General features: G+C 45.4%; 1 long non-coding RNA gene across 2 annotated transcripts in view; it reads left to right on the top strand.

The window, feature by feature from the left end:
* Positions 1 to 21,451, top strand: part of LOC136289723 (uncharacterized) — a 68,069-nt gene extending 46,618 nt beyond the window's left edge. The window contains exons 3-4 of one of the 2 annotated variants that reach the window (XR_010720851.1): positions 7,951 to 8,062; positions 20,893 to 21,451. This is a non-coding gene — a long non-coding RNA (uncharacterized lncRNA). Of the gene's footprint in view, positions 1 to 7,950; positions 8,063 to 14,751; positions 15,128 to 20,892 lie in introns of those variants that run through there. The other variant, XR_010720850.1, reaches the window with a different exon arrangement.
* The last annotated feature ends 1,694 nt before the right edge of the window (positions 21,452 to 23,145 follow it).

The following is a 23,145-nucleotide window of genomic DNA, read 5'->3' on the forward strand; positions in this document are numbered from 1 at the left end:
GGTAACCAAACAAATAAATGCTTGCAGGATTAGCTCCTTACTTTCTCCAGGCATCATTACTGGAACTTACACGTTTCACCTGAATCTATTTCATCAGTATTTGCACATATGATATTTGGTGTGGTCAGAGATGATGTAGAATCCAGAGACAGGGTGGAGTATTTCTGCATCTTCCTTATGGAGGGCTTTCCTCACTATAAGTGGCCGTCAAAAAACCTGAGCATCCTTTGCTTTGCACCATGTTTAGTCAAAGACCTGACCAAAATATGCTAAAATTTAGATGTATTTTCCTTTCAGTCGGATTATCCTTTGAAACTGTGAGCAAACCCTGCCTGACAACACAAAGGAATTTTCCCATGGATCAGCTAAAGCTGACTCACATGAAAGACTTGCCCAAAGTGGTCATGCCCTCTGAGCAAATACCACAGGCATGAGGATCTCTGCTCTTGGCCTAACAGCACTGTTAGGATTCCAGGGACCCAGCCTCGGAAGGCAGCTTTTATTGGAGGAAGGGAGGTCTCCTACCTGTGACCCAGCCAATCTGCTCTGCTATTTATCTGTGTTGCTAACTTGCAGTGGAGGTGAATGTTTTGCTCTGTCACTGCACCATTGCGAGAAATTTCCTGCCTGGCCCCCAAAGTTCACCAAACAGCACTGGGTGTTTGCTTAAGCAGGTACAGCGCACAGCAAAAGGCACTGCTGTGACTCAAAGGAAGAAAGAAATAAAATCATCTGATCATGAAAGCTTTCAGCACCAGATTTTAGTGCTGGAGTGAAAACCTAACGGAAGCTGTGCACCCTTCTAAGATAAATATTTCCTCTGCTGGAGTTGCTGAGTCTGTCACTGATCAACAACCAGGAAGGCTTTGCTTACTCATCCCTGCCACGTGTTTCTGGAGTGGTTTTCTGCTCTTTAAATATTACCAAGGACTGCATCCTCTAGCTGCTCTGGCTTGTTAGAAAGGCAAGTGCATGCTGAACAAAGAGTCAGAACAACCCACAAAGCACTGATGGAAATAGAGACAGAATTTTGTACCACTCAGAGAGACACAGAGAGTTGAAGCTTCCGGCCAGTGTGTTGCTGAAATTTTAAATTTAAAAGGATTTTGAACTAACCTTTGCATTTTCTCCGTGAACTTTTTGTTTACTTTCTTCTCTTTTGCTCAGTGAAAGTGAAGCAAGCAAAACATCACTTGCTGTTTCCAGTTGGCTTCTGCTTTGTTTCTAATACTTCTTTGAAAGACTTCTGTTGTACAACTCAGAGCATTTCAAGAAGACATTTTATTAATTGGGTATCTGCCCCTCACTTTCCATTTTCTTATCACTGGTTGCCCTCAAGTAATATTTGGGCTTAAGTTATTTGTCATTTTTCCTTTGTATTTAATCAAGTTCATTTCTGTGTTTGAATTCGGGTTTTCAGTAAGCTCATAAGTGATCTCTGCCAAAATAGAGGCAAAGTCTCTTCTGACATTCCTAAAATATGTGGCACTGGAATTACAATCTCAAAATTATGTGGCAGCTTCTTTTAAACAGGAAAACTCCAGTGGGTTTCACTCAGCTGTATATAAATGCCAATATTACACTTGGTGGTAGTCCCTGTGTTATTTGTTTTAAATTATGTTCCATGTCATACTCTCTCCAGATTCTCTGTTTCAAATATCCAGCAGATTTTTATATTGACAAGTGTGTGATTTTTACAGGAAGCTGTTGTGGAGAAAACCTGTGGTTCTTCTGTATGGGCTGAGCATAGTTGTGGCTTCTGACCGGGGGGAGAGCTGCTTGAATTTGGGATTATTCTATTAGATGGATGCTTGTAATAAAGCTCCCAGCAGCCAGATAGCTTATCTGTGTTACTACCACACAGTTCCAGAGCCAACATTCCCCTCAGCATGAAGGGGGTGAATCCTGAGTGACATTATTTGTTTAGAGTGTGCTGTGGGCTCAGGTTGTAGCTGAGCTTCCACAGTGACTGCAGCTGATCTGAACCTTACCCCTTCTCACTACCTTCCTGTAATCCACAAGGTAAATCCATCCTATTAAACCTGCAGCAAACCCTTCTAAAAAGTAATCGAAGAGTTTTCTGTCATCTTAGCTAGATGTTCTGTGTGGTTTCTCATCGTTTCAGAAGAAACTACTGATGAGAGGTGGCCAGATAACAGAAACTACATCAGTGAACTGTGACAGTTTGAATAAGGGAGAACTGTTTCTTGGAAACTGCTGGAAACACTCATCTCCCCTTCCTTTGGGCTGAAACTATGAGTGTCCTGCCACCCTTGTTCTGCACCTTCTCTTTGTTTTCCTCTTGTTGTGATTTATTGAGTTGGGTTTTGTGGCTGCTTCTTGGCTGAGTACAGCTAAGGTATGTAAATTGCTTTTTAACAGCTAATGTGCACCCACACTCCTGAAAAGAAAAAAAGAAAGGCAAAATAATGTTGTCAGCAGTGAGTTATAAGAGATCAGGAAAGCATCCAGAGGTGAAAGTCAGTGGCTGACTGGCCAAGTCCTGCATACTGTCACAGCTGCATTCAGAATAATCCAAGTGGAGAGCACGTTTGGTAGCTTCAAATTAGGATTTTAAAGGAAAGGACTGCCTCTGTGGCTGCAATACATACTGCGTAAACTGGACTTCTCTGAACCAAGCATATTTTATTTTTATAGAAATTTCAAACCCTAAATACAGTGTTTCACCATCCAGTGATATCTCACTACTTGTCCTGATTTGATCCACTTTAAATAAAAGACAATGGCTACAGCTCTGCTGAGACCCCCCTGCAGGGCTGCCTCCAGCCCTGGGCCCAGCACAGCAAGGACAGGGAGCTGCTGGAGCCAGGACAGAGCAGGGACACCAAGGGCATCAGAGGAATGGAGCAGCTCTGCTGAAAGGCTGAGGGAATTGGGATTGTTCAGCCTGGCGAAGAGAAGACTTTGGGGGGACCTCATTGTGGCCTTGCAGTGCCTGAAGGGAGCCCACAGGAAAGATGGAGAGAGACTCTTGACAAGGGCCTGGAGTGACAGGACAAGTGGGAATGGCTTCACACTGACAAAGAGGAGGTTTAGATTGGATATGAGAAAGAAATTGTTCCCTGTGTGGGTGGTCAGGCCCTGGCACAGCAGGTTGCCCGGAGAAGTGCGGCTGCCCCATCCCTGAAGGTATCCAAGGCCAGGTTGGACAGGGTTTGGAGCAACCTGGGATAGGGGCAGGTGTCCCTGCCCAAGGCAGGTAGGTTAAAATGAGATGATCTTTAAGGTTCCTCCCAACCCACGCCATTCCATGATTCTGTTGTATCTACAACCTTCTGGAAAGCCACAGCTGATGGGGTCAAATTTATTCTTGTTCTCAGGGGTTTTCTTACGGCTTTTCCACACCCTGTGGCTCTTGATGGAGAATGAAAGTTGCCCAGGGGTAGGACTACATCCTCCAGCATGTCTGTGAAGGCCCCAGGGTGTTTTTACGGTTGCTAAGACATTACAAATAAAAACAGTGAGTGAGCCCCATCTTGCCATTCAGACTGTGAGCTGCAGAAAGCCACCAACCTCCCCAAGCTCTTCTTGTAAAGGAATGTCAAATCAAAAGCAAATATGGATAATCATTCTGCTGGCTAAGATGTGTTGCCAAAATACCAAAATTTGACAAACATCAAACTGGGGTGATTCATCCAGGCACCCAAAAAGCACTTACAAGAAACCACCTGACTAATCATCAATGACTAATCATGCTGGAGCTCAGGGACAGTCCTGTGCAGTCAACACATGCATTTATACATCTCACAAAAACCAACCCTTATCCTCTCAAGGTAAATAATATCTGCTGTGCTAATGGTATTAGGTGCTTGGAAAAACAAACTTCTCCTTCTTGGGCTCCTTTTCCTACTCATGTATTTTTTGCCAACACCTGGTAAAATAGTTAGACAAGCAACAAAAAACCAAAACCAAAAACAACAAAACAAAACAAAAAAAAACCCCAAACCCCCCCAAAAAAACAAAACTCAAAGAGCAGAAACCAAAAAGTGAAAGATCCAAATTACCCCCTGCCCATGCTGATTTTTGTGTGATGTCATTTCATGTGGAGGGTTTCAGCCATGCTACACACACAAAGGCAAAAGCAGACCCTGCCCTTTAAGCTGAAATTTAGTGATACAACCGAGATTAGTGGGCTGGGAATCTGAGCAAGGTAGGGTGATGAGCCTCCATGGAGTTGTAAGTGATGTCCCTGGAAAGGAGGTGAAAGGCTGTGACCCCATCCCTCATGGTGAGAAAGTGTTTCTCCTGTCAGCTGAAATATGCCTTTGAAAGCACCAAGATGCTCCCACTTTGGTGGGGAGAAAATCATGTCTAAATTTGAATGTGTTTGATTATACTATAAGACACATAAAGCTACAAGGTAATTATTACAGGAAACTCCTATTTCAGTTATTTTAGCAAAATTTCAGCACCTCTGTACATTTGAAGGCCTGGAACAAAGCAACTGAGTTTCAACTTTCACAGTTTACCTAATGTGGCATTGATGGTGAACCGTATGGTGATGCAAAGGACAGAGCTATATTTGTTTAAGGAACCTTCAGGCCAAATTTCCAGCTTTGTGAGTGCTGAGAGAGAAGAAACAGGGAAGTTCAGAGGAAAACAAATGCTTCCTGAACTTTGAGTTTCTTTGCTTTTATATATCACCAGATTTTTCTGTGATGTGACCAGCCGTCCTTTATAAACTTTGCTTTATCTCTGTGACATTTTGCATCTAGGAAATGATTAAGCTGTCATATTTGGGGACTGAAAAGAGCAAAGGGCTGCAAAAGTTTGTTCTACCTGTCAAGTTACCCAATTACAGCTAAATCCCTTTGCAGACGTGCATTTCCACTGACCTACACACACACACTGTGAGCTGGCCCTTTCCTGTTCCTCACGCTGTGGGAGCTGTAGATATCCGAAAAATGTATATAAATCTATATGGATAAAAAATGTACCACCTGATGAGGAGGCCTGTGGGACTCAGCAAAGCTCCCTATTACTTATTAGCTAGCTAGTGGTCTGGCCTGTCTGTCCCTGTCCTTGGCAATAAAAGGAAGATGAAAGGTAGCCGCTGACTTGGAGCCTTGCCTGAAAGTACAGTAGCTATCTCAGCCCTTGCCTTATCAAAGGCTGGGACAGCAATAACTGTGCTGAGGGAGAAACAAGGACGTGGTAGACTGGGCTGACAAACAGTTACACCTCGTGGGCAAACAGCAGTTTCACATCCCCACAGGCACCCAAACAGCACTGGCCGCTGAGGAGAGGCTGCAGCAGATGGTGCCCAACCATGGGGCCAGCCCCTTCTCCAGGACAGGATGGGCAGGGAATTGCCTCTCCAGCCAGGGCACCTGGTGAATGCTCCTAGGCAGAACATGTGCCTCAGGCCACCAGAAGCTCAGCTGTCACGAACCCAGCTCTGCCAGACTGGGAAAATCATTTTGAGACCAAGAGTCTCACAGATCAGCCCCAACTCAGGCTGAAAGCGAATGGCAGTGAGGACAATCCTCTTTATGGGTGTTAAAACAGTAATGTCTAGTGGTGACAGAAGGATGGGACTTGGAAACAGTCACATTTGTGTTTTAGCAGAGGTGACCATTTCAAACTTCAAGCTTCCTCGAGCACAGTGTTGAAGCTATAGGGTTGGTTTCCAGATGATTCTAGGGGAGAACTCCCACACATAGAATTGACTTGAATCAAAAACTTGGACAAAGAAACAGTGCCTCTCTTGAGAAGAGATAGAGGTATTGAATCACTGCAGCCTTTGTTGGCTGCATGAAATGGGTTTTTTCCAGCTCACTGAATTTGTCCATACTTGTCTCCAAAGAACTAGGGCTACATGCACCTGACAAATTGTCTTACACAATGCAGCAAACGTGGCTTTAGATTGTGCTCTGTCATGGAATTACTCAGTGAAGGCCAGAAAGACAATATTATTTTGAGTAGGTAGGTCAAACAAATCCTTGAAGTTGGGAGTGCGGTGTTGGTGCTGGAGTTCCTCTCCACAGATCAGGTTTTCAGTTGGAGGAAGGAAGAGATCCACAAAGAAGATGCTGAAGACACAACATACAAAACAGGAGATATTGAACTGGCAAGAGTAGCATAAAAATATATTTGCCCTGGGTCACAAGGACTTCATCAGGAGAGGATGCAAGATCCCACACGGTCTTAAATACCAAGTTCTGTGGCAAACTTACCATTCCACTGCAAAATAACAATGATGTGCTGGATAAATGTACATAGGAAGGACACAGAAATGCTGGAGCAAGTCCAGAGGAGGCCACAAAATTAATAAAGGGACTGGAGAACCCTCCCTATGGAGATTGGCTTGGAGACTAGGGGCTCTTCAGCCTGGAGAGGAGAAAGTTGTATGGAGACCTCCGAGCACCTTCCTGTATCTGAAAGGGCTATAGGGAAGTTGGAGAGGGACTTTTCATCAGGAGCTGTAGTGACAGGACAAGGTGTAATGGATTTAAATTGACATAGGAGCGGTTTAGATTGGATATTGGGAAAAAATTCTTCCCTGTGAGAGTGGGGAGGCCCTGGCATAGGCTGCCCAGAGAAGCTGTGGCTGCCCCATCCCTGGAAGTGTCCAAGGCCAGGTTGGATAGGGCTTGGAGAAACCTGGGATAGTGAAAAGTGTCCCTGACCGTGGCAGGGCGATGGAATGAGATGATCTTTAAAGTCCCTTCCAACCCAGACAGTTCTGTGATTCTATGCAAAAAGTAGCTTGACATATTTTAAGGAACTTTTAATATATTAATTGAATATAAAATTCCTGGTGAACAATTTTCCAAGTCTGTGAGTGAAGCTTGAGGTAGCAAAAACTGGGGGTAGCAGGTTGGAAGAGCCCTCTCAGAAAAAAACCCCCAACCTTTAATGCGTTTTCTAAATGTGTTTTAGTCTCACCTAATACAACCCATCTGTATTACACAGATGATGTTTCTGGCAGCCTTAAGAGTTGCTGAATCCAGGCTCCACAGCCTTATGTAATTTGCTTCACTTTAATCCTGATAAGAAAATTCTTGGAAGTCCCTTAAAAAGCAGTAACTATGGTGCTGATGTGTTTCATTTTGCTGCAGTGAAGCAGAGTCCTGAAGGCAGCCAACATGATGGGAGAGATGATGCCCAGTGAGAGACCCTTCCTGTGTGTTTTCCCATTCCTTAGGGTAGACTAAGTTTTGAAAACTTAAGCTTGGAGCATTCTTTTTACTCATATCTGTCATGCTAGTGGTCAGCATTAATATTAAAAACTAAAGTTTCAAATCACATGTTTAACCTGAAAAAGTCATATACCTGCTGAGATTTTTTTCCTAGGTTAAAAAAAAAAGCTAAATAAGCCACTTTCTGTTGTGTTTTTAGTGTGAGTTCACTTGTTCCATTTGTCTTAATTTCCTTTGATAGAGCTAACTCATTTCAGCTTTTGAAAATTATCACCTCGTGATAGTTGAAACTTTTAGAACCTACTTCTTTTTGACAATTTTGAACATTTTGCTGAGTTTTCTCCAATCCTTTGCAGCCACTCCTTGTACACCTTCATTAAAATGCTTTTTGCAGCTCCTCCAGTCTGGATTCATCACGATTGGACTGAGTGACCTGAGCTGCATGCAGCATAAAGGAGTGCCTACTATGGAAAATATTATCCCTTATTTATAACCAGTGACCTACGAGTTTAATATAAATAATCTCTAAAGGCATGACCACAGACTGCACACTGAATTAGTGCATCATTTAGTGAAGTGAATGGAGAAGGGATAGGAGCAATACAAGCTGGGCCTATGTTGGCCTCATTTCATGTGGGTGAAATTAAAACAGAGATGCTTGACTGTGTTTCCCATGGATCAATGGCAAGCGTATTTCTATTTCTGAAAAACAGTTTTGCCCCTAGTGAACACCCTAAAACAAACTAAATGAAAATCGCCTCCAAGATCTTCTTTTCTCTCTCTTCAGCAGGAGAAAGACCGAGGGCCCTCTCGCGGGAGGGGCAGGAGCTGCTGGTTAAAACTGAGAGTGGAGCCCAGCCACCAGTCCCTCATCGTGACTTAGACGGATAATTAGTCAGGTAACAATTCCACTGTTGAAAAGCCTGTGAGGCTGGGATCAAACCAACTCAGCACTGCAGGCAACTGTCATGAGATAAAAAGATAAGATGAATGAGTTTGTATTGCACTTGGAATGCACAGAGCCTAATATAGATGTAAAATATTATTACTAAATGCACCTAGGGCTGTATCGTAAGGAGACTTCCTGCAAAAGCAACTCAAAGGATAAACTCCAGAGACCTGGACAGGTCACAGAGATAAATCATGTCAGTAAAGCAGTACTGGTTCCTGAGCTGCACCCTGCTCTGCTATAACAATGTCCCCTGGGCAAGGTTTATACCTGTGTGCCGTGGCCATAGCAACACTGGTGATGACAAATACAAGAGCTCCCTTGTGCCAGGTCGATGAAGCTCAGAGAAGCAGTCTCTGGGTTTCCCTCACAGGTGCCGGGTTGTGATCTTCTGGCAGTGCCAGAGAGCCTGGGGGCTGCCCAGTGGAGAGGTTCGAGGTAGTCAGTGGGGTGAGAGAGATGCCGGACCCATCAGGACTCCAAACACTCAGCCACACAGCAGAAGGAGATACATATGTCCACCAAAACATTCCAGAGCCCTTTGGTGGCTCATTTCTTGCATGGTGCCCTCCTGCCCCTCGGAGGCCTGCTTTGCTCTGGTCACCAAGGAGAAGCAGGTGCTGGAGCAGATCCATGGATCCAGGATCCAACCTGCTCTGAGGCTGAACACCCACTCGTGGGCAGTGTGCTACACCCAGCACTTTGCTGGCTGAGTCGCTGTGTGTACAAACTTTCCCAGGATCATCTGGACAGCTTTTCTCATCCCCTCAAGCACAAAGCTTGTAAATGGGAACAGTGCCACTAGGACAAATTTCTGGTCAGGTGACTTACATCTAGCACTGCAGTTGTCTGTTCTGACAGAGCCACTACAGGTTCTCTCCCAGAGCAAGTTTAGCTGATGATTCAGACATGTAAAGGCAGAAGCAAAAGGATTACTTACAGATGATGTTGGGATCAATCACATCTCCAAAGTGCAATTCAGAATTCAGCTTTGTTAAGGAATGAGTCCAGAGCAGGGACACCAAGGTGATCAGAGGAATGGAGCAACTCTGCTGTGAGGAAAGGCTGAGAGAACTGAGATTGTTCAGCCTCAGGGTGACCCACCTGTGGCTTTCCTGAAGGGAACCTACCGGAAAGATGGACAGAGACTCTTGACAAGGGCCTGGAATGACAAGACGGGGGGAATGGTTTCACATTGAGAGAGGGGAGGTTTAGATTGGATATTAGGAAGAAATTGTTCCCTGTCAAGGTGGGGAGGTCCTGGCACAGGTTACCCAGAGAAGCTGTGGCTGCCCCATGCCAGGAAGTGTTCACGGCTGGATTGGATGGGACTTGAAGCAATCTGAGATAGTGGAACATGTCCCTGCCCATGGCAGGGGGTTGGATCTGGATGATCTTTTAAGGTCCCTTCCAATCCAGCCCATTCCATGATGCTGAAATTCTTTTACATTGTGCTTTTAGAGTTCACTTTCTTTCACATCATGAGAGGTTCTCACCACAATATCTGACACCTCATACTTCTCTTCTGAGATGCAGAGACAAAAAGAAAGGCTGGCTGGCAGCTACCATAAAGTCACTGGGGTGGGTTTTTGGTGCCAAGCTGGCTCCTTTGTAACCCTTTGACACACCCTATTGCTGTGGTGCTGCAAATGAGTACCAGGCTAATTGAGAACACAGGCCTAAAAATAGATGTGTCTGGGAAGTGATGATTTTCCCACAGAAACATCAGGTTTTTATAAAAAACTCTGAAAACATGGAAGTTTTAAGTATAATGCAGAGAGCTTTTGGGTTACCAAGCTTAGGTTTTAAATTCTTCTTTTTGACCAACGCTGAAGATTTTTGTTGGGATTTTTTTTTTTTAATATTGGTTCCCCAAAGGAAACCACAGCTACTGGCAAAATAATTTTAAAAAATTATTAAGATGTAGGCCCTGTTAATCTGCTTTTTTCCTTCTTTCATTTTTCTATTTTCTGCCCTGTCTTTGTGCGTGTGCAGCCCACTGGATGGTACTTACTGCTTAGGGAAACTAGTGCTTTCATCTTCATCAGTTTTTCCCTCGCTGGTTTTTCTCTTCGTCCTTATTTGTTACTGTTCTTTTTCCGTCCATTTATCTTTATGAGATGTTATCTTTCCTTTATCTTTTCCATATCATATTCATCCCCTCCCTTTTTTGTGCAGCAGTTAGATATCTCTAATAATCTTTGTTCCTTCCTGCTTCCATCTTAAATTCTTTCTGGCACCTTTAATACCTGTGCTTTCTTTTCTTTGTCTTCTCTCTGGATATTAATATATGTTGGCAGTCTTTCCCACCTGTATCTCTGAATAGCACATACTCCATTGGGCTTAAAAAAAAATAAGCAGTTTTTAATCACAATACTACAAGAGCTCAAAAGGTAAATATTATTCTATTAATTTTATATGTGGGAAAAACTAAAGGCAGAAATATTGATTAATTCTTCAATAGATCTGATATTTCTTTCATCCTGTTCTGTGGTCAGGACTTCTGCAGGCTTCAACCCTACTTTATTCTTTGTCTTCCATCACTTGAAACTTGTCCCATAAACTTTTTCATGTGGGGATCACCAGGCAGCAGCAGCTGAAGCATTGGGCCTGAGGGGAGCTGGGTAAGAAAACACCACTTGCAGCATCCGATGTCACTGCTTGTGGCCATACAGTGAGAAATACAGAAAATACAGTTGTGAAGATCAAGGAAACTTCATTCCACAGAACTACAGATTCACAGGATGGGTCGGGTTAGAAGGGACCACAGAGGGTCATCTGGTCCCACCTCCCTGCTCCAGCAGGGCCATCCCAGAGCACAGGATTGTGTCCACACAGTTCTGGAATATCCCCAGTGAGGAAGACTCCACACCCTCTCTGGACAATCTGTTCAGTCCTCAGTCACTGCCCAGGACAGAAGTTCTGCCTCATGTCCAGGTGGAACCTCCTGGATCAGTCTCTGCCTGTTCCTCTGCTGCCATTGCTGGGCCCCCCCGGAGCAGAGCCCGGGCCCTGCTCGGAGCCCTCCCTGCAGACAGGGACACGCAGGGCTGAGGCCCCTCTCAGCTGGGGCTCCTCTCAAGGCTGGACAGCCCCAGCTCCCTCAGCCTTTCCCTGTCAGAGATGCTCCAGCCCCTAAATCATCTCTGCAGCCTCTGCTGGCCCTGCTCCAGGAGCTCCCTGTCCCTCCTGTGCTGAGGAGCCCAGGACTGGACACAGCTCTCCAGATGTGCCTCCCAGGGCTGGGCAGAGGAGCAGAATCACTCCCTGACCTGCTGGCACTGCTCTTCTCAGTGCACCCCGAGATTCCATTGGCCTTCTTGTCCCCCAGGGCACTGCTGGCTCATGGAGAGCCTGTTGTTCACCAGGACCCCCAGGTCCTTCTCACCAGAGCTGCTGGCCAGCAGGTCACCCCAGCCTGTGCTGGTGCATGGGGCTATTCCTCCTCAGGTGCAGAATCCTGCATTTGCCCTTGCTGAACTTCAGATACATTCCTCCTTGGAGACATGCAAAGATACAGATTATACTGGTTCAAGTGTGCAGGTTATTGTATACGCGCAGAAAACTTCATAAATGGCAGGATGAGCTGGGCTGCTGGGAGAAAAAGCAGTCTGCCCCTGAGAGACACAGAACATTTTCATTTGGGTTGCTCAATGGTTGGAGGCTGAGTTTCAGATTCACTAACCTGGGTGTTTTTCACATGAGTTTGGGTTTCAGAATGAAATCTAGCATAATGGTAGGAGGCCTGTGAGAAGAGAGGACAAATTTGTCCCTGCTCTAGGGTGGGAAGGATTAGTACTTGAAGACTTCAAATTACTTACATGTGCACAATATGGTGGATTTTTTTAATCATAAAACTGAAGTATGTATTTGGGTCCATATACAAATACATATACATATACTGTTGGGCTTGCAAATACAACAGATCTAGGAAGTTCTGTTTCTGCAGAGGAGAGAAATCTGATAAAACTTGGAATGTACTTCCAAGCAAAGTTTACTAATTTTGAGCGGCCTCTGTGATTTTATTTTGTGTTAGGACCATGTGTTAATTATAGATCTTCTATTTCTAATGCAAGCTCCCTTCTCAGCACCCCAAAATGAGTTCAGTATAGTTTCTAGGAAAAGAGATAGGCCAAGCACAGTCCAGATCAGGCATAGTGTGAGTTTTGTGCTTTTTCTCATCTTTTCTGGGAAGCTCAGATATTTCCAGAGGAGGTGGGTGGGAGACAGTAACATTCCTCAGGCTGTTCAGTCCTGCCCTTGCAGGGCATGAGCTTGGGCTCAGCAATCTGTCCAAAGCACCCGGACCATGTTTGTGGAGGCCCCAGAGAGCAGAGTGAGCTCTCCTTGAGGTGACCATGGTGTCCATGCCATAAATCCCACAGCAGACCCCCTAAACACGGTTCTCCTGTGGGTCGTCTGGACGTGTTGGCTCTGCCAAGGCTTTGTTCTGTGCCACCCATCCTGCTTGGGGCTCAGCCCTATCAGCTCCCATCTGCTGCGCAGGTTTGGGCTTGAGTGGATCACCAGGAGAAGGAGGCAGAGCTGGAGGAGGCTGGGCTGGTGACTCAGTGGGCAGAATTCTTCCCTCTGAGTCAGGGCTGAGTCAAGGGGTGCTAAGGGGGACTGTGCTGCTCCAGCTGCTGGGTTTGGGACACAACTGAGAAACCAAACTCCCAACCACCCATCTCTTCAAGAACATCTGTGGTCCTCCCTCAGCAGCAGTGGCATTTACCCACTCTCTTGACCACATTACAGTGGAAATGTATTTCACTTGCCTCCAGCTCCCTCTGTTACCCCAGTGAAACACTTCATTCTTCACTACTGCAGCACAACGCATCAGTAAGGATAGGCAGTATTTCATGTGGCCTTTCGGCTTAAACATTGGTCAAAATGGCTTGCACACACATTGCAGAACTTTTTTTTTTTTCCATATGCTTCTTTTATGCTTATCAAGGGATATCCTGCTCATCCTGCTCACAAATGCACAGTGCTTCCACAGCTGTTGATCAAGAATCTGCATAGGTAAAGAGCCATGACATGTCTCACAGCCTGGTTTTCTCAGGGCAAATAATACCAAGGGGGTAGCTATTGATTTAATGATGCAAAGTCCTTTAACACCATCAGTTCTCAGTGAAGTGCAAGGATAAATGTCACTCAGGCAACAGCCTTCAGCACAAATGGCTTCTCCTGGTCTCAGAAGGTCCAAACTATTCACCATGTCCTCTTGCTATTCCATCCACAGCAACAGTGATTTTTGAAGGCAACCAATTCTGCAAAGTTTGTGCTTGAGCTCACTTTGGAATCACAGAATATCCGTAACTGGAAGGGACTCCCAAGGATCATTCAGTCCAACTCCTGGCCCTGCTCAGGACACCTCAACAATCCCACTCTGTGCATCCCTGAGACCACTGTCTAAGTGTTCCTGGTGCTCTGGCAGCCTTGGGGCTGTGACCATTCCCTGGGGAGCCTGTTCAGTGCCCAACAGCCTCTGGGGGAAGAACCTTTTCTGATATCCACCCTAACCCTCCCTGACACAGCTCCAGCCGTTCCCTCAGGTCCTGTCCCTGGTCACACAGCAGAGCTCAGGGCCTGCCCCTCCTCTTCCCCTCATGAGGAAGCTGCAGAACTGCTGTGAGCTCTGACCTCAGTTTCCTCTTCTCCAGCTGAACAGACCAAATGCCTTCAGCTGCTCCTTGTGTGGCTTCACCTCCAGACCCTTCAGCATCTTCGTAGCCCTCTCTTGGACACTCTTTAATAACTTTATATTTTTCTTATATTGAAGTGCCCCAAACTGCCCCAGGACTCACTTTGTCCCCACTTTGCTCACTTGCCATGGCTGACATGCCTCAGTTCATGCCTCCCAGCGATGGAGGCTGTGTGCCAGCATTGAGACACACATGCTGTCTGATACTTGCTTCTTTTGATATGTGATGACAGCTCTTTATAGGTGTCTGAGAAAAACAAATGAATGAAGAAGCAGTTCCTGGTGGCCTCTGCCAGCTGTTGACAATACCAAAGAATTTGCTTTTCCTGAAACAGACCTGATGCCTCTTGCGGATGATGTGGCGTGTAGGTGTTGTGTCAATCAATAAAAATTAAAAGTTGCTGAAGGGCAGAAACAGCAGCTGTGAGATTTCTTACTGCTTTTCATTCACAGGGAAATGGTATCAGACTCTGCTTAGTGGCTTGTGTGATTTACTGTCACATTTATCTCACATGCTTCAGCAAGGACTTGCACAAGCAGATTGATTTTAGACCCCAGCTTTTAAAGGTGGAAGACAAATGGTTCATTCATAAAAAATTACTTTTGAAACCTTGTTTAGCATCTCAGCTTTTTTCCAGAGCAGCTGATATGGATCCCTTTATATGCAGGAAGCAATGCACACCAACCACGGGCTGTCCCAGGTGCCTCTACAGAAATGGCTCTTGGAAAACACTTCTGATGCTAAGGGACATTGCCCAACTTCAGCGTTCCTGTGTCAGACACATTAGCAAATGCCCTTGTGCCTGAAAACAACAAAACAGATAAAATTAGGCAGTACTAGGATAAAGAAAAAGAGAGTTTTCTTTTTTGTTTGAAATCTCTTTACCATGACGTCTGATTAAAATGTTTCTATTGAAATTGTTCTTCGGCAGGAAAAGCTGTTTCGGACAGAACACATCTCACAGAAGAGTGGATTCGCTGGGGAAGATCTTGCTACAGAATGTTTAGACATTTCACTGGGAAGCAGAAATGCCTCTGACAAAAGGATAGATGCTGTGCCATTTGTTAACCCAATGCTATACACGAGGAATTCCATGTGTTAACTCAATGCTATACACAAGGAATTCTGCCGGAGAGCCCTGGAGGTGACACCCCAATGTGTCTGGCATTGGCCTGTTTCTTTGTCTTTACAATAAGTTCTCTAAAGCCTCCATGTGTCACCAGCCTAATGAGAATCCACAACCAGCATAAGGGTAGAGGACGGGCACATGAGGCACCCAGAATTACACTCTTATAATGTGGTGTTTCCATTTTGTTCCATATTTCGTTTATTGGGCAATGTAGCTGAGGCTTTGGCCTTCAGTCAAAAGCAAGGATTTTCCCAAGGAGAGAAATTGGATGAGGAATTAAAGAAACTCCACCAAGTGACTAAAACACCTCCCAAGCACCATTTTCCACTATTCATATTTGGAAGAATTAAATGCGGTTTTAGTGCAAGGAATAACTGTACGCTAGCCCTAGGGTTATGAACTGGATAAGCTATTAGGAATTTTCCATTTCTGACTGACTGTGATCTCACATCAGTGTAACTCTGCTCACTTCAGTGGAATTACTTCAGAATTGCTCTGATGGGAAAGCAGAACGAGGTCCTGTGATTCTATAACTATTTCTACTAAGCTGTTTGCATATGCCTGAGAGAAGCAGCTTTTAAGAAAATATAGTGGAATTTAGAGCCCATTTTTCATCAGGTCAGTTAATCAGTTTACTTTGGTCTACTGATCGCTTCTGCTGCTTTGCATGTGATTGTCCTTGTAAGTGAGGTCAGTTTTATAGAGAAGGAAAATGCCCTTTATAAGTCCAGATGGTATCATTGGAAGAAACAGACAAGTTGGGCACCCCTAAAGTTTTTTCCTTTTCATTTTTCTCAAGACAAATTTTAAGAGCAATTAAGGATTTATTGATCTATGTTATAGTTTAAAAGAAATTACAGGTTGGTGTTTTTAAGACCCTAAGATCTTGATTTCTTTTGCTTCTGTCAATAGGAAATTACTGTCTGGCAGGTCCTTGAAGGTTTGTAGAAACACCGCAAGATCCTCATTTCCAACATGACATATGATTCCCATTCAACTAGAATCACAGAAACATAGAATATTCTGAACAGGAAGGGACTCACAAGGATCATTGAGTCTAGCTCCAGGAGAATAAGAACAGCAACATGCCAGTCTTTTATGAAGGAGCACCTTGAGTTCCCTGTCCTGGAATAGGATCACAAAATGCAGAGCTGTTCAACAGGGAAGTGGGTTTCAGTGCTTGCTTGACTACACTCTGAGTCCGAGGAGACTGGGCAGAAAGGGTAGGAAGGGCTGAAGATCCTTCTCACCACCTCCATCCTACATGGAATATCCAGCATATACCTGAATAGCAGGATCTGAGCCATAAATTCAGAAGGTGACAGAATAATTGAGGTCCACAGACATCTGTGAAGTCCAAAGCCCCACACAGAGCCAAGATAATTTCTGTCTTTAAAAAAAAAAAAACAAACAGGGTCTTCTCTAGCTGTCTTCTGAATTGATGTGTATTGATATGTCTATTTCAAACTGATAGAGAGTAGGTTTAGTTTGGATATTAGGAAGAAATTCTTCCCTGTGAGGGTGGTGAGGCCCTGGAACAGGTTTTCCAGAGAAGCTGTGGCTGCCCCGTCCCTGGAAATGTCCAAGACCAGGTTGGATGGGGCTCTGAGCAACCTGGGATAATGGAAGGTGTCCCTGCCCATGGCAGTGTGGTGGCAACTGGATGATCTTTAAGGTCCCTTCCAACCCAGGCTATTCCCTGATTCTACAATATGCCTGTAGGCACAGGACCAGTCATCTATAATGTATCAAAATAGAGATGGGTTTGAGGGCCGGGCTCAGATGTGTTTCAGATCAGTTGTATTTCACGCCACATGTTGGAATAAGACTTCAAGTGGATTTAAGCTTCATAGATTTTGGAGAGGAATAGTTTAACCAAGCTAATTCCATAGGGCTGAATCCAGCAGTTATCAATATCCCCAGAGGAAAAGAAGTAGCTTCTGCAGTCTTTTGATTAACTGAGCATAAAATGAGCCTTCCTCCTCTTACTGTTTTAATTAGATATGAATGAACCGGTTCAAACCACATAAGAATTGACTCCTGACTCCTCTGCATGTAAATTAACCACTAGGTCACAGTTTTAATTTTTTTCCCTGAGAAAACAAATTTTCCCAGAAGCGGGGGGTGGCGTTTAGAAGTACTCCCACTGTATCTTCCTCCATCGCAAAGCTTTCTTATACATGGCTGTTCAAGTGACAGGAGGACTAAAGCCAGGTTAGGTGGGGCTCTGAGCAGCTTGGTCTAGTGGAAGGTGTCCCTGCCCATGGCAGGCGGTTGGAATGAGATGATCTTTAAAGTCTCTTCCAAGCCAGGCCATTCCATGACGTTGTGATTGAACAACCAGTAGCCATGACCCCAGCTGGTTGGTCAGCAAGCGCTGGCAGATGTCGATGCTTGGGTGGTCGAGATTACAGCTGCAAAGGGGAGGAGAGCAGGTTTACACATGTGGGCTGTTTGTCAGCCTAGAGGCAATGCAGGGTGTTTTTGGGGGGGGTTAGTGTAGGGGAAAGCCGCGGGTCGGGCAGCTGCCGTAGCGCGGGCACCGCTGCCCTCTGCTGGGTACCGTCCCGCCGGGCACTGCCTCCCGCAGCATCCCCACGAACGGCAGGAACCGGCACCGTCCCTGCTCCCTGAGCTCTGCCACAGCCTCAGCCAGCCGGACACCGCCTTGTGTGCCTCCAGTCCAGGGGCAGAGCAGCGGAGGAGCACCTTCTGCAGGGATGGAAGGGCTTCTCGAGAGGGTTGAGCATGAGCTTCCATCACACCCGCTTGCAATCAGCTGTGTCCTGCTGTTATCCCAGAGCACCCTCTGGGATGGCAATGCAGTTTTGCTTCTTCCTTATGGAGTGAAGAAAGCGTGGATGTGTATATTTGCTGGGAAGGTGCAGTTGCACTGCAAGCTTATGCATCCCATGGCTATACTTCCTAGAACTTTGTCTCAGATGAAAGTGACCTGGGGGATCCCAACAACAGCTGAACGCAGGCAGCTGTGCCCAAGTGGGCAAGAAGGCACCTGGACTGGGTCAACAATGGTGTGGCCAGCAGTGACTGTCCCCCTGCCCTGGGCACTGGTGAGGCCACATCTCAAATCCTGTCTCCTGTTCTGGGCCTCTCATGACAAGGATATTGAGGGGCTGGAGAATATCCAGAGAAGGGAATGGAGGTGGGAAAGGGTCTGGAGAGTCAGTTATATGAGCAGCAGCTGAGGGAGCTGGGGTGGGGGGGGCTCAGCCTGGAGAAAAGGAGGCTCAGGAGGGACCTTCTGGCTCTCCACAACTCCTTCACAGGAGGGTGCAGCCTGGGGGGATTGGGCTCTGCCCCGAGGGAACAAGGGACAGGACAAGGGGAAATGGTTTCAAGATGTGCCAGGGGAGGTTCAGGCTGGATATCAGGAAAAAATTCTTCACTGAGAGGGATGTCATGCATTGGAACAGGCTGCCCACCCTGGAGGTGTTCAAGACTCAGAGCTCTGATCTGGTTGACACAGTAGTGATTGGTCACAGGTTGTACTCAAAGATCTTTTCCAGCCTAAATGATTCTATGATTCTGTGAACACCCTTTCTGTCTTGCTGCCTCTTGCAGTGACAATATGTACCCATGAAACCAGCCCCTCTGCATTTTGGCTGGCTATAGAAAACTCTGTGTGGGCTTATTTCTCCTTTGATAAATCCCAAAGAAAGCCTCACCTGTGAGCTTTAAAATCATGCAAAATTCATAATCGAAGGACAATTTTCAAAGCCTCAGCCTGTTAGATAAACCTGTCCAAGCCTGTTCACTTAATTAATGAACAAAGATGCAGGAGATGCAGAGCCGTGAAATGAATTGTGAAAACTAAATTCAGCCCAGCTGGAGAGTCAGATATGTAGAGGGAACTGAAAGTTGCTGTGCAAGGGGTAGTTCTGAGAGTGTACAGGAGTCTGATAGAGGTCAGAGTTAGACTGCTGTTGAAATTGGTTTTATCTGTATCTGTAAAGAGGTGGGGGGGGGATTAAAGAGTACTGCAAGGCTCTTACGGTACAGAATGGAAATAGAGAGACAGATTGAGCTGCTGAAACTCCTGCAAGAAATTGCTAGCTGACATGAGTAAGAAGATCAAAATGTTGGCATATTATACAGCTGCACTGTGGTGGGGATGGACAGACAGTACAGAGGGAGCTGGAAATACTGTTTGACAAAAATAAGATTCTCAAACATCTGGGAGAAAATACTCAGAAATCGAACTACTCAGCAGGAGGGTGGAATTTGGAAAATGTTCAGTGCTGAGACTCCAGGGTGATAAGGGCAGAGTAGACACACAGTCTTAGAAACATAGAATGGTTTGAGTTGGAAGTAACCTTAAAGATTGACCAGTTCCAACCCCTGCCATGGGCAGGGACACCTTCCACTATCCCGGCTTGCTCAGAGCCCCATCCAACCTGTCCTTGGATATTTCCAGGGACAGGGCAGCCACAGCTTCTCTGGAAAACCTGTTCCAGTGCCTCACCACCCTCACAGGGAAAAATTTCTTCTTTATATCCAAACTAAACCTACTTTGAATGAAGCCATTCCTCCTTGTCCTGTCACTCCAGGCCCGTGTAAATAGTCTCTCTCCATCTTTCCTGTAGGCTCCCTTCTGGTACTGAAGGCTACAATGAAGTCACCCCAAAGCCTTCTCCTCTCCAGGTTGAACAGTCCCAATCCTCTCAGCTTTTCATCACAGCAGAGCTGCTTCATCCCTCATGTGGGTCTTTCGTAGCCCCTAGGATGGCAGCCAACTTATGTATGGATCAGTTGCAGCCTTCAGAGGCATCTGAAGGCCTGCCCTGTTATTACACCAGAGCATTCCCCCCAGAAAAGTGGGATACTACATCTCAGTTCATCCAGAGGGAAAATAAGGCATGGAAGGGTTAGGTGACTTGCTTTATGTTGTGCAGCCAGGAACGGAAATAGCTCTCAGATCTTTTATTCTTAACAGCAGCCAGCCTAGGGAACCTCTGCTTGGATCTCAAGGGATTCCTTCCTCCTGGAAAGGCTTTCATTTCCAGTAAAAGCAGGGAGGCTGGGTGGGAACAACCCGAGGGATGCCATGCATTTTTCACATGCCTGCAGCAGTGTGGAATGTGAACGCTGAGGAGCAGGAGGCAGCAGTGCCTGTCCAGGAGAGCAGGAGCAGTTCAGGTGGCCCTGGCAGGGATCCACACAGCAAGCCAAGGGTGACTCAACAATCAGGAGGGACTCAGCCAGGCTATGCTGGACCTTGCGGCCAACTGATGGAGAGCAGTGCCATGTCCTAATGTCACCTCATTGTGGCTGAGTAAAGAGCAGACACGGCTGATTAAATCCTAAACCTCCCCAAATTCATGGCAAACCTGAATTCAGGAAACCTGAAACCCAGCACAGCAAACCAGTGACTTTCATACACAGGACAAGCCCTATATCAGCTGCATATGAGCTACAGTTTGGGGCTCAGCCACACTAAAGGCATGGGGGCAGAAGGGCTAATTAAGATGTTTAATTAAGGTGATGCTTGGTGAATTTTGGGAATGAATGTTAGGACATGTTTTCTGGGATTTCAGTGAGCAAATTTAAGTGTCCAAGACATCCCTATCTGTCTGCAGTACTGTGGGTCTACAGCAGTCATTTAACCCTACTCAGTGTCACTTTTCTTAACTACAAAATGTGAAAAATGAACCTCTTAGAAACTATTTTGAGTTGTGAGGGGCAAAACTAGGTGTGGACCAAGGAATTAAGCAGTGGAACCGTTAAGGAAAGGATCAGGAAATTCCTCCTAGCAGTGAGGTCTGAAAGTGTAGCTGGATCTCAAGGGAGACATGAACCTCATGTCACTTGGGTGAGTGAGGAGTGCATGGTCCTTTCTTGTCCTTTTCCCTAGGGAGTGAAGCTTGTCTCCTCAATCTAAAGAAGCCTTTCCATCTCTAATTTCCCCTTCCTTTGTTTGAATAGGTTATCTGATATAATTACACAACATTCAAGTGCAGGAGTGCAGGAAGAAGTGATAAAATCAAGAACAGCTTTAATGAGGCCAGAAAAGGAAGAAAAACGGAATCAGCTCAGGGGAACTTCAAGGTCCTTTTGGTGCTATTCAAGCCAATAAATGGGAATACTGCTAAAACAGAAGAAGCTGGGTGGAGTCAGAAGGTTGATTTGGAACTAGCAGAGCATTCAGTGGTTTCAGCAGGGAGCCTTCAAATTAGATGGTGTCGGGAACACACAGAGGAATTTGGGTAAGCAAACATCCGGTTGTGCAGACATGCACCTCTGCCTGCTGTAGAGTGATGTGTCTGTTGCAGGGGGAGGGACTGAGGGGAGTGACACAGATAAGGAAGGATGGATGGCCACAGAGGAACGGCCACATCCACACAGAGGTCTGGCCAAGACTGATGCTGGCCAGGGAGGGTTGGGGTGGCTGACGAGCACACATTTGTACAGAAAGCATCAATTTTCTGCATGCACTTTTATTAATTTATCAGTTAAAATTAAACCTGATACAAAGATGGGAAAGAAGGGGAATTTCATCTCCTATGAAGAGTGTATGTTAATATCCACTTATTCCAGAGGAAGGCGAAGGATCCCATTGCCTGTTAGACAGAAATTTTGATTTACACAGTAGTTCAAGGGCACTGGACACAGCAATTCAATTTCCAACACAAGGTAATGTGATCAGGCCCACTCAAGATACCCCCAAGCCCAATGGGAAAACAGCACAACCAAACATGTTGTCACCACAACTCCTAAATTAATGGGGAGATAATTCATGTTCTCAGGTGTTCGTGTGGGCAGGGCTGGGGGAAAACAGAGTGTCTAACAATGATGGATGTTCTTGCGTCCTATTGATGACATCATTTACTATAATTTACTAAGAGTACCTATGTGGTGTGTCACAGCTGTATTCATACTGGTATTATTCTGACACAAATGTCTCCCTGAAATTTAGATGCATTTCTCAGTCAGCTTTTGGATGATGATAAGGAACCCTAGACCTTTCCTGCAGAGATAAATGCTGCAATTCCATTCTGGATGTTCCCAATGCTCTTTTCCTGCCTCACACTTTTACCTGCCTTTATCAGGGTAAGTAACAAGAGCAGCAGGTTAGGAGTAAGTACCAGCACCAGGACCTGAATTCTGGCTCCACAACTCACTTCTTGGAGTGAAATTACTTCCTCGTTCCTTTTTATCTCCCTGGATAAAATGGGAATAGTTTTTGCATCAGGGTACAGAGCTCATGGTCCTTCCTGTATTTTCCTCAGCTATTCCTATTAATCTAAATTATTTTTGCAGCTTAGACATCACAGGTGAGTTACTGTTATTTCCAGCCAGAATAAGCAAAAATAAGGAAAAAAAGAAAATAAATATGGATACCTTTTACCTCTATAGAATATCAGGGCAAGCATCTGTTTCAAAAACAATGACAGTGTTTAATTTAGAATGAGTGCATAGACATTAGAGTGCTGCCTAACCACTGTCAAAATAGGTGTTAAACAAAGATTTTCCTTGCCATTATTTTCCCTGTGACTAGAAAATAAGTAAAGGATAATATCCATGGAATAAACCCCAGTTATCACAGTTGTACAGTTTCCTCTGTTCAGCAACTACAATATTTTTGCTCAGATTTTTTCTGTTCCAATTAAAAACATTTGAAGCTATTCTTCTATAAACCCAAGAAAGGTCTAACTAAGCCACTGCCATTCCCTGCTATCCTACACAACAGGCTAGGTGTAAACTTCTTTATTAGTATTTTGGTTCTGGAACTAACTTTGCAAAAAAGCAGCCAAAGTTCTTGGAAATATTATCAAAGCTTGGGGGAAAAGGAAAGCATTTGGCTCACATCGCTGTTAGTGACAATAATCAATGCCCAGACAAGCACAGCTTCAAAAAAAATGTCAAGAACTCACTTTATATTTTAAACAGACCATGAAGACATTCAAATTCTTCATCTGGAAGAGAAAAAAGAGGAGGGGGAGATGGCGGGAGGGAGAGATTTCCTTCCACCAGGCAGTGAGAGATCACTTCACGCTTCCCTTTGGTAGGTTAGAGGGGAATTGTAAAGCCATCCCATGTGAACAGATGGAGGCAAAGGATCTCAGCTTTCACGGGAGCGGGTTAAAGATCCGACGCCTGGGACGGTGGGTGAGACAGGGCCCAGCAGCAGGGGCTTTCTGCCCCCTGACAGTCAGACGTCTCCAGGGCCTGCTGGGG

The sequence above is a fragment of the Chamaea fasciata genome, unplaced genomic scaffold (assembly GCF_029207755.1).
Source record: "Chamaea fasciata isolate MVZ Bird 193981 ecotype frontalis unplaced genomic scaffold, bChaFas1.0.hap1 SCAF_5, whole genome shotgun sequence".
In the NCBI taxonomy this organism is placed as follows: Eukaryota; Metazoa; Chordata; class Aves; order Passeriformes; family Sylviidae; genus Chamaea; species Chamaea fasciata.